The sequence below is a fragment of the Podarcis melisellensis genome, assembly GCF_964234715.1.
Source record: "Podarcis melisellensis genome assembly, chromosome: 8".
NCBI lineage: Eukaryota > Metazoa > Chordata > Lepidosauria > Squamata > Lacertidae > Podarcis > Podarcis melisellensis.
In genome coordinates, this window is record NC_138540.1 from 78,954,323 (window position 1) to 78,966,835 (window position 12,513).

Consider the following 12,513-nt stretch of genomic DNA (forward strand, 5'->3'; position numbering starts at 1 on the left):
AATTTCGTGGCTGCTGCCACCATCTGCAGTGATCATGGAGCCCAAGAAAGTAAAATCTCTCACTGCCTCCATTTCTTCCCCTTCTATTTGCCAGGAGGTGATGGGACCAGTGGCCATGATCTTCGTTTTTTTAATGTTGAGCTTCAGAACATATTTTGCGCTCTCCTCTTTCACCCTCATTAAAAGGTTCTTTAATTCCTCCTCAATTTCTGCCATCAATGTTGTGTCATCTGCATATCTGAGGTTGTTGATATTCCGGCAATCTTAATTCCGGCTACGGATTCATCCAGTCCAGCCTTTTGCATGATGAATTCTGCATATAAGTTAAATAAGCAGGGAGACAATATACAGACTTGTCGTACTCCTTTCCCAATTTTGAACCAATCAGTTGTTCCATATCCAGTTCTAACTGTAGCTTCTTGTCCCACATAGAGATTTATCAGGAGACAGATGAGGTGATCAGGCACTCCCATTTCTTTAAGAAGCTGCCGTAGTTTGCTGTGGTCAACACAGTCAAAGGCTTTTGCATAGTCTATGAAGCAGAAGTAGATGTTTTTCTGGAACTCTCTAGCTTTCTCCATAATCCAGCGCATATTTGCAATTTGGTCTCTGGTTCCTCTGCCTCTTCTAAATCCAGCTTGCACTTCTGGGAGTTCTCGGTCCACACACTGCTTGAGCCTTCCTTGTAGAATTTTAAGCATAACCTTGCTAGCGTGTGAAATGAGTACAATTGTGCGGTAGTTGGAGCATTCTTTGGCACTTCTTTGGGATTGGGATGTAGACCGATCTTCTGTCAAGTGTCTCTTTTGTCAAGTGTCCGGGGCTCCGGAACAGATCCCGGACTTAAAACAAGGTACCACTGTACTTGAAGAAAATAAACTTGTTCATAAACAGCATAGTGAAAGAGTATACACAGAGTGCTCATAGCAGCTATCTGACTCTTCACAGAGGCACAGTCTTAGTGATTTACTAGAATCCTGCAACCACTCTGTCTGCCTTAGCTTTATATAGCAATAACAACAGCATTATTCCACAGTCTACTCCATACATAATCCATACAGCTCTCTGACTGAGGCCCATAGAGAGGCTGGCTACTTTTTATAGGAAGAATGAGTATCACCTAAGATGAGTCATGAGTCACAGTGACAGCAGCTGTTAGCAGTTAACCAGTTAGCAGGCTTAGGCTTGAATAAGGCCTTGTAGGCCTTACTGCTTCTTCTGCTCTCAAGAAGTGTTACTTGGTGCCATTGACAAACTGATAAGGTATTGCTGGAAAACTGGCTGTTTTGAGAACAAGGGAAAGGGAAGAATATGGCAATTTAAAAGCAGTCAACCTCAAGTTTGGATAGAAGGGCCTCTGAACAGGACCCAGGAGGCAAGTCCCATTTTGAATTGGTGGAGCTTTTCTTTGAATTGAAAAGACAGCTGATAAAAGAGATGAAGGAAAATTTAGACAAGTTAACAGACAAGTTACTAGCCAAAATGGATAAAAACACTGAGGTGGTGACAGAACTGACTATTAAGATAGAACCATTGACAAAGAAAACAGAAGCGGGGGATGTTTTTTATGCAAGGATTTGACATGAAGAAAGATCAGGAGATACCCATGGTAGAGGTGGATGGTATGGGTGGCAGGTAAGAATCATTTGGGGATGCCTTGGTGGCAGACAGTACAGGCTCTGAGACTGAGAAAAGCCTGTGTGGAAGGTGAGCAGGATCTTAAATCTGATCCAATTGCCTTCCGGTGAAATTTAAGTACCGTATTTTTCCATGTATTGGATGCCCCCGTGTATAGGACACCCCCTATTTTTGGGGACCCCAAATTAAGAACTTGGGTCTTAGGAAATTGACCTGACTTGTTGAAATTTTTTGGGGGGGGGGAGGATTGCCCAGATGCTAACAGCCCCATGTGTCTAACAGGCCTCCTATCAGCTGTTCCCTCACCAGCAATCGCTGAGCTTTTGGGGGGTCAGAGTTGAGCTTTGGGGGGGGGAGTGGTGAAGCTTTTTTTCCAATTACTTTTAGCACTTTTTGCCTTTCCCGTGGAGCATCCATACAGTAATCTGCTTGCCTCCTCCCACTCTGCCCGCCATACAGCTGGGAGGGATGCTGGGAGGGAGGCTTTTGCTGTGCGGTGTCTTCGCACGGCTCCATTTGTGCACGGGCAGCATAAAGTTACACAGGAGGAGCGCGGTGATTGAAGTAATATCCCCCTCTGTGCCTTTAACATCAGCGAAACATCGCGCCTTGCACTCCTCCTGTGTAACGTTGCGCCACCTGCACATAAATGGAGCCGCGCAGAGACGCCATGCAGAAAAAAAAAACAGATCACACCCGCAGCCTCTGCTTGTAGGGTGGACAGAGTGGGAAGAGGCAAGCAGACTGAGAATGCCCCACGGGAAAGGCACTGCCTCTCCATTTGGCCGCGGCGATCAAAGATATCTCTCCCCTCTGTGTCTTTCCCTTGGGGCATTATTTTCAAAATACAGTGCATGATTACCAAAATCAACAGCTTCTTGTTGGGGGGTGAGGTTTTCCACAGGTAAGTAAGAAATGGAATGAAATGGAACTTCACTTATTTCAAATTGAAAGAGCGTTTGTTGACCCCCCCCCCTTTTTTCATTTGTCCTTTCTTCTCATTTCTTTTCTTTTCTTGTCTCCTGATCTGTGGTACAATTTGGATGGGTAATTTATAAATCATTTGGGTTTTTTATATATCTGCAGAAAGGGAGAGAGGAAAACAAGATGAAAAATTTTATATACTAATAATTTAGTAGAAGAAGTTTCGGCAGCAGTGGCAGTAGGCTAGTAGTAGCGAAGGCACATTGGCCATGAGTTCTAGTGTTATGAGTGTCAGGAGCATCCTACACACGAGTAGGCATCTGGCAGAGACACATTGTGATGGCCTGGGAATCTGATTCAGAGGCTGAACTGGAGGATTCCCAGCCTGCACAGGAGTCCCCGCCTCCAGGGCCAGCTGAGCAGGGGCAGGGCCTTGAATCTGAAGGGCCCGCACCTGCACCGGATCCTCAGGAGCAAACACCAGATGAATCCACTCTGGCTCCGGAGGTCATTGAGGACCCATTGCCTACAGGTGCGCCTGTCCAAGCCCTGTCAGGGGAAGGTGAGCCTCCCCCTGGGTCCGGTAACCCTCCAGCCTCTCCTGAGCTGCAGAGGGTCAGGGCAGAGAGGCGGAAGGAGTTCTATCAGGAGGAGTGCTCGGCTTAAGGCCAGGAGAGGCAGGTCACCTGTGGGCCAGGACCGCCCCTGGCCTCAGAGGAGATAAAGGCCAGTCAGCCCAGTCCCTGGTGGTGGGAGCAACATCGTTGGAAACCTTTTTCTGCCAGCACCCAGACCTGTTCTTCCAGAGTTCCCAACCACGCCCAGCTTCTTGCTTGGTTTTTTTTTTAAAAAAAAAATATTTATTACTTTTAAAGCTTACGAAAAAGGAAAAAAAGAAAGAAAAGACAAAAGAAAATAACAAAAGGAAAAAAATACAATACAAAATATAAACAATACAAAGCACAACCTTAACACATTAAACTAAACACATTAAACTAAACAAAACCCTATCCCTAACCCTAACCCTAAATAAAATAAAACAAAAACAATTTAAAAACAGACATCACACCTTTTCCATACTCTATCTTTCATTCCCTTGTTTCATTGACCTCCTCTCACCTCCCTTTTTGTATTCCACTTCTATTAATTGTTTCAGCAAATCCTTTCCATCTTTCTCTATTTTCTGTCATATTATAAATATCTTAACATATTTTTAACCTTATTTTCCATTAAAACTAGAATACTTGTATATACTTAACTCCTTATAACATTTCTACTAAGGCCATAAAATTTCATTCCAACTTTTTTCTATCACTCATTAATTTTACAGTATTTCTATAAATAAACTTTAAATTTTCCAATCTTCTTCCACCATCTCTTCTCCCTGGTCTCGGATTCTGCCAGTCCTTTCTGTCAATTCCATATAGTCCATCAACCTGGAGATCTTATGTCCGAGGCTCTTAACTCTTTTCCAAGTCCCTTCTGCATATTCTTTAATGCTAAAGAGCAGATCTCGGGGAGACTCCAGCCTAACAATGCTTTTATTCCTTCTCGACAGGTCAGCCAAAATTCCATAGTTAAAGTAAAGATCCATAAAGTATTTCAGGACATGTTTCAAGCTTCCTCCAAATCCAAAGGCTCCCAGAACTTCAATCTCCTCCTGACCCAAGTCCATATCCCAAAAGTCTGTTAATCCCTGCATAGAGGGATCTTTCCAACTTTCCTTCTCCAACCCAAGCCGGGCTCCGATCCTCAAAATCTGACTTTTTCTAGATTCAATCATAAAAGCCCTCAACTTATAGTCTTCAATTTGCTTCTGTAAGGCTGAGGATCCCGCTTGTATTACTTTAGGTTCGACAACAACAGCTTTCTCCTTCTCCTCCACAATTTGTCCTGCCAAAGTAGATTCCTGTACCAATTCCTGAATAATTTCTGTGTTGGTGCTCACTTTTTGTCTCAAATTAATCGTTTTTTGTCCCAAGTTGTCAATTTTAGTAGTCATATCATCTGTCTTCTTATGAAGCTGTTCCAGCGAATAGCTTATCTTACATAATGCAGTCACTATGGCTTCTCCTGTCAACATTTTTAAATGGTCCAAGGTCAATCCCTGGTTCTCACAATTTCTTATCTTGCAGCTGGAGATTCCCCAGTTACACTCCTGTAACAGTTTCAAAAAGCTCCCTCTAGAGGGAAACAGTCTCCACTTGTATCAATCCTTTAAAGCACAACTCAAGCAATAAAGATAGTTTCAATTTTCAGTTACTTTTCCTCCTTTTTAACTGCAGAAGAGGACAATGGAAACAGTATATTTCTCTTATTTAGCTAGGTGTCAAATACATTCTGTTCACAGTCAATGAACTCTCCCAAAACGTCACTCTTTCTGGCAGCCCGTTTCCAGGTTCAGAGCAGTGGTAATTTGATTTTTCACTCTCTCCTGCAGGCTCGCTAGGTCCAAAATTTCCCCCCTCTTCTCCTGCTTCCAAGGGGGGTTTGATAATTTTAACCGATGGAAATTTAATCCTTTGCCAAAGGCTTTCCGATACTTTAGCTTGTAACGTCTTTGCTTCAATCTATTTACAAAAGAGGAAGGCGGACTTCCTGTTTAAAACCTTCCTGTTTCGGTGCCAAATTAAGGTATTTAAAGATCCAATTTTCTGTTCTACTCACGGGTAGTTGTTTAAAGTCCAATTGTCCACAGGAAAAAGTCAGCGCTCTCCGGCAACAGCAATGCGGCTTCACTCCGTGAAAGAAGCAGTCAATTTGAAGCACAGCGCCACGCACCCCACGTCGCTCCGGATCCCCAAAACAGAGTTTCCCCGCGAGTAGGGGAGGCGCAAAAGGTGCCAGCCAAATCCCAGGTTCACAGGCTTCTCCCACCTGTGATTTCAGTGGGTCTCCGCCTTCGCCGTGGTGGTCAGACCCTGCTTTCCACGGAGCAAGTTCCTCCCGATCGGAGGAGCTCCGCCATTGCCAGAGGCGCCAACCCAGAAGTCCGCCCAGCTTCTTGCTTTGGACCCCACTTAACCCTTTGTGGACAGACTCCAGACCCTCGACCCAGGACCAAACTCTGACCACACCTCACAGTAACCTCCCCCCGGGACCAGCACACACATGCCCGACTGGCATGTTCTCTCCCTCCTGGTCAGTCGTTCGGGAACTTCAAAAGCTTTCTCCAGCCCAAACATCACAGTGACTGATACCAAGAGGCACCAGCACACTTTAGGATCAGCAGAGTGTGTGCAGTTCGCGTGACGGACTCAGTAGCGCAGCATTTTAGCTAAACTACTTTATTTACATATAATACACTCAGAACATTCTAACGCAGCTCCTTCCTCATCAGCATCAAACAGCAAAGAGAAGGAACAAAAAACAATAATCCTACATCACAGAACACAGTAATACAAAAATGCTGTCTCCGTCACTTCCCACTATGTGGAAAGAAAACATACACTGTCATGTGATAAAAAACAATCCCATGACTGCAAGCATGGGGAAAGAATCCTAACAATGAGAGAGGAATAAAAAGTTTTCTTTATCCATTTTCCCACACTCTCAATAAATTTGTATACTTCTTCATGCCCCTTACTTGCCTTCTTTTTAAACTGAAAAGCCCCAGATTTTGCAACCTCATTAGCGACTTGCTCTTGATCGATTACTCCTCCTTTTCTGAAACTTTTCAACTCTACAATAGCCTTTGAGGTGGGAAGATGGTACATCATATTCCTAATATTTGCATAATGGCATCATGATATTGGAAGATTCGTTCAAAGGTAGCCAAGATATCTACAAATAAGAATAAAAATTCACACCAATGCAGGGATAGATGTTTTAATGCTGTGAACCCCTCTGCCATAGGCTCAGGTTGAATAGATGTGAAAATAGACCATCTCTCATTAAGACACTACAATGTCTACTGTGCCTCATTCCCAAAGGAAACAGAAACCCTGCTTAAACACCTGGAACCCCTAAACTGTCACACTGCTCAGAGATTGGGGTGGTGTGCAACAATAAAATGATAATTCAGTAGAGTGTACCTGTGCAAGAGACAATGGCATGACAATGGTGGAACTTTTTTATTTTTATTTTTGAATGTCAGAGACAGGGCCCCCCAGTGAAGAGGAGGGTGATGTTGGGGAAAAAGAGTCCGAGTTTGCCAGAGACAGGGCTCTCCAGAGAGACAGTGATACAGAGGAAGAAGTAGTTCTCCTTCCTTCTCAGCTGTTTGAAGACAGTCCCCCACAACCACCTTTCTCCTCAGCCGGAGGAGATAAATTGCGTGTCAAAACCCCTCCCACCAGAAAGAAAGACACAGGACACGATGTTTAAGTTTAATGGGCATGAAATGGCCACAACTTTATTGATTAGAGAATTGAAGGTATTGGCCCTAGGCATTGGCTCCTATCCGCTACCCGGCATGATGTCCGGGAAGGGTTAACACAAACCGTGGGAGGCCCCTGTTGAAGTACGCCAACTAGGATCCCACGGGTGTCACCGCTTGGGGCGTGCCGGGGGCCCTTACCTAGCTAGGTTTCGGACAAGACAACGCCCCTCGGAGTCCTCTACCGCAGTGTTTCCCAACCTTGTGCCTCCAGTTGTTTTTGGACTACAATTCCCATCATCCCTTGCCACTGGTCTTGCTAGTCAGGGATGATGGGAGTTGTAGTTCAAAAACAGCTGGAGGCACAAGGTTGGGAAACACTGCTCTACCGGACTACCCAATTTCCTGGGGAAGGTGATGGCGTTCCTTCCCCCCCATCCATTTGCATAACAATAGAACCCCAGCCAATGCCTAACCGCCAATACAGGGAAAGTTGTGACGTTTGCTATGAGGTAGGCGAAAAAACCAACTGGCCGAAGATCGCCAACTTGGAAAAATTCCTACCAGGCCCCTTGCGGCGACCAACCGAAGTCCATAGCAAGGTCATGATGACCTACGGCTGCCTAAGCGTCTAAGGGTGGGTGGGATGGGAAAACCTCTCAGCTGGTCAGGAGTGAAGAGGGCGGACCCTGGGCGTGCCCGGCTTAAAATACCTTAAGCCCCGCCTCCCCCCAGCCCGCCGATAGGCGGGCAGGGTCTCGAGCACGCCCAGGGATTCCCCCAAATTCTCGCGGGGGCCAAGGTCAGCCCCCGCGCTTGGGGGGAGGGGCTAGACCGCAACCCCCTCTCCTCCCCAGGGTCGGAAATGGCTTTGCGTGTCAAAACCCCTCCCACCAGAAAGAAAGACACAGGACACGATGTTTAAGTTTAATGGGCATGAAATGGCCACAACTTTATTGATTAGAGAATTGAAGGTATTGGCCCTAGGCATTGGCTCCTATCCGCTACCCGGCATGATGTCCGGGAAGGGTTAACACAAACCGTGGGAGGCCCCTGTTGAAGTATGCCAACTAGGATCCCACGGGTGTCACCGCTTGGGGCGTGCCAGGGGCCCTTACCTAGCTAGGTTTCGGACAAGACAACGCCCCTCGGAGTCCTCTACCGGACTACCCAATTTCCTGGGGAAGGTGATGGCGTTCCTTCCCCCCCATCCATTTGCATAACAATAGAACCCCAGCCAATGCCTAACCGCCACTCGAGCAAAGCTCGCCGCCAATACCTTCAAACCTGTAACCAATTCCTATGCCCTGCTATGGAAACCCCTGAACCCAGGACCTAATCCCTGCGATGATATCACCCAACCATAAGTCGCTCCCTGCATCAGACAGATGCACGCCATCCCTTCTGTAGAGGGCCTCGTTGCTGAACTGGATGCTCGGGTGTCTGATGACGAACCCGCCCAGAGCTGCCACTCTACGTTCCACCGCTCGTTCTAAAACCTTTCTCGCCTTGTTGACTCCTACTGGGCTCATGCAATCTCTCCATGTCCTCCTCTCAAGCAACGAGGACCAAATTATTGTGACATGTGGGTATGCAATTACCAGCTTGGTCAGATCGTCAAAAATGTGCCACCTCAGATTGATCGCCTTGCGATATGCGAGATCATTTTCTCCCAATTGAATCACTAGGGCGTCAGGCGGACCCTCAGCCGCAGCCCTGGCCATCACGACTGGTTTGAATTCACTCCAGCGCATCCCTCTACGCGCTATCCAAATCAGCTCCACCCTGGGATGTAAACTCAGGTTGCCGCCCAGTCCAGTTCTCAAGGCATGAAACTTGGCCCAGTGCACGATGCTGTGGCCCACCAACCAAATGCGCAGTCTCGTGGGTTCTGAAAAGCAAATAGAAAAGTGGGCGGAGGTCAGGGGTGTAACACGCAGTCACAAATTGCTTCTCACGTAGGCCTTGTACGCGTTAGATTTCCACCTCCCCAAGTCTTTTATCCTCTCAGTGGAGAGCCCCATATGTACTGCAGTAGTGGCTGCGCCAATACGGAAGGAGTGAGCAGCAAATTCGGATGCCGGGAAACCGCAAGCCGACAATGCCGACCGCATAACCCTAGTGAATTGGTGTCTAGTAAGGCGGGATCCACCCGCATGTATCAGAAGCGGACCAGGGCCGCTAGGCCTTAGGTAAAGAAAACGCCTCGTGTCCCGAACCGGACAAGGGCCCTTCCCGTGAGCTGCCGGCAGCCGGAGCAGGGCCCCCTTGCCTTGCTGATCTGTCTTTGAGTTCCGCACCCGCACTATGAGATCGGTTCTAGAAAGGGTCAGGTCGCTCATCAAAATACCCCTCTGAGACTGGGTGGCATCCCCTTCGCATACTACCTCGCCTACGCGTAGGGCGCCAAAGAAAGCAATGGAAAACGCTGCCGAGAATAAACGCGCTTCGTGCTTTGACCAGCAAATTTCACGAAGAACTTTGTGAATCTTAAACAGTATTTCATATGTTACAGGCCGCCTCCTGTCCACACAAGGGGGTTGCTGCCTGCGCCATCCCTCCAGAGTTTTGCGCACAATGAAGGCTGCGCAGGGGTCCTTTTCGAAAAATGTTTTACAGAAGTACGAGATCCCTGCTGAGTGAATATTGAGTGTCCTAGGAGCCCGGCCTAACTCCCTCATGTGTGCCAAGTAGCGGAGGACCTCCCTGGTTGAGGGAGTGGTGTGGCTACTCGAGCCAGAGATGCGTGCGCGAAATCTTAAAAAATCGACCCAAGCCTTCTTATACGATCTCATTGTGGACGGGGCCACTGCACCAAATACTCCCTTCATTATGTCTCGCTCCCAATCCTCCAGAGATGCTCCGGGAAAGGCATCAATGATTGGTCCGCCTCTGGCGCTAACGAGCAGAAGCGCTCCATCTGAAAACGAGATAGAGCGTCCGCGATATCATTATTAATGCCAGGCACGAATTTGGCCGAAAAGTAAATATTCTGTTCTAAACACAGAAGGACAAGAGCACGCAATAGGTTTCCCACTCTGGTGGACCGTGCAGACTGTCTAGCGAGGACCGCTACGACTGCTTGATTGTCAGTGTTGAAACAAACCCTGTGCTGGGAAGGGGTGAATCTGCTGGGGAAAAAGGCGAAAAACCACCGAGAAGGGACACGCAGCACACGGGGGGTTAGGTGAAAGGGGCACGACAGGTACGCGACAGTACGTTACCCTCCTTCGCTTATTTGTTTTTTTAAAAAATATTTTTATTGGTTTTTTACACAAATGAAAGACAATACAAAACAAAACACACACATCAAAAACATACAACAAAAATTTGACTTCCCCATGCCTTCCTTTCACCACATCCTTATTTTATCATATTTTCAAGCAACCCTTCAGTCAATTTTAATCAGGTCTCTTTTAAATTTACTTAAGATTTAACATTTACAGCTGTAATTCTTTGTTTCTCACCCCTTGACATCTTATCAGTCCACAATTTTACAATAGTTTTTAAGATATATTTTAAATTTTCTCCAGTCCTCTTCCACTGTCTCTTTCCTCTGGTCACGGATTCTGCCGGTCATCTCTGCCAGTCCCATGTATTCAGTCACCTTCGTCTGCCATTCTTCCAGAGAGGGTAGTTCTTGCGTCCTCCAATACTTTGCCAACAGGATTCTTGCTGCTGTAGTTGCATACATAAAGAATGTCCTATCTTTCTTTGGTACCAATTGGCCGACCATGCCCAAGAGGAAAGCCTCTGGTTTCTTTGCAAATGTCCACTTAAGGATTTTCTTAATTTCATTATAGATCATTTCCCAGTAGGCCTTAATCTTTGGGCAGGTCCACCAAAGATGGTAAAAAGTGCCTTCAGTCTCATTACACTTCCAACATTTGTTATTGGGCAAATGGTAGATCTTTGCAAGCTTGACTGGGGTCATGTACCACCTATAGATCATTTTCATTATATTCTCTTTCAAGGCAGTACATGCCATAAATTTAATTCCGGTGGTCCATAACTGTTCCCAGTCAGCAAACATAATATCATGACCAATATCCTGTGCCCATTTAATCATAGCTGATTTCACCGTTTCATCCTGTGTGTTCCATTTCAGCAGCAAATTATACATTTTAGATAGATTCTTAGTATTGGATTCTAGCAATTCTGTTTCTAACTTTGACCTCTCCTTCTGAAAGCCAAGTTTCCTGTCCTGCTTAAATGTCTCATTTATCTGACGATAATGTAACCAATCTCGAACTTTATGCTTTAGCTTCTCAAAACTTTGAAGCTTCAACTTTTCACCATCTTGTTCTAAGATTTCACAGTATTTGGGCCAATTAGAGTCCATGTTAAGTTTTTTCACTGCCTTTGCTTCCATTGGTGACAACCACCTGGGGGTTTTACTTTCCAATAAATCCTTATATCTATTCCAAACATTATACAGTGCTTTCCTTACAATATGGTTTTTGAAACTTTTATACACCTTTACCTTGTCATACCACAAATATGCATGCCAACCAAAACTATTGTCATATCCTTCCAAGTCCAAAATGTCTGTATCCTCCAGAAGTAGCCATTGCTTCAGCCAGCAAAATGCTGCTGATTCATAATAAAGTCTTAGGTCTGGCAGGGCAAAGCCCCCTCTATCTTTCGCATCAGTTAAAATCTTAAATTTTATCCTGGGCTTTTTGCCCTGCCAGACAAATTTAGATATATCCTTCTGCCACTTCTTGAAGCAGTCCATTTTGTCTAGGATCTGCAACGTCTGGAACAAAAACAGCATTCTCTGCAATACATTCATCTTGATAACAGCAATTCGGCCTAACAAGGAAAGTTTCAGCCTAGACCATATATCTAGATCCTTTTTTACTTCTGACCAACATTTTTCATAGTTATCTTTAAATAAGTTCACATTTTTAGATGTTAAATTTACCCCCAGGTATTTAACCTTTTTTGCTATTTCCAACCCAGTTTCACTTTGAAACCTATCTTTTTCTTCATTTGTTATTTTTTTTTCCAGCACCTTTGTTTTCTGTTTGTTTAGTTTAAATCCTGCTACCTGGCCGAATATCTCAATTAATTCTAAGACTCTTTTGGTACTAGCTTCTGGCTGTTGCAAGGTTAGCACTAAATCATCTGCAAATGCCCTTAATTTGTATTGTTTGGCTCCGACCTGTATTCCTTTAACCAGCTGGTCCTTTCTTATCATATTTAACAAAACCTCCAGGACAGATATAAAAAGTAGAGGAGATATAGGGCATCCCTGTCGTGTCCCTTTCTCTATTGGTATTTCATCCATTACCACATTGTTCACAATTAGTTTAGCTCTTTGTTCAGAGTATACTGCACCTATACCATTTTCAAACCCTTGGCCTACCCCCATCCCATGGAGATTCTTCTTCATAAAATTCCAAGAAATGTTGTCAAAGGCTTTCTCCGCGTCCACAAATATTAAAACTGCCTTTCTGTTAATGTCCACCTCCAGCAACTCCAAAATGTCTATAATGTTCCTCACATTATCTGACATGTGTCTCCCTGGGAGAAAGCCTGTTTGATTCTTATGAATCTCCTCCACCAAAACTCTCTTAAATCTTTTCGCCAAAACGTCTGCAAAGATTTTATAATCCACGTTCAAGAGT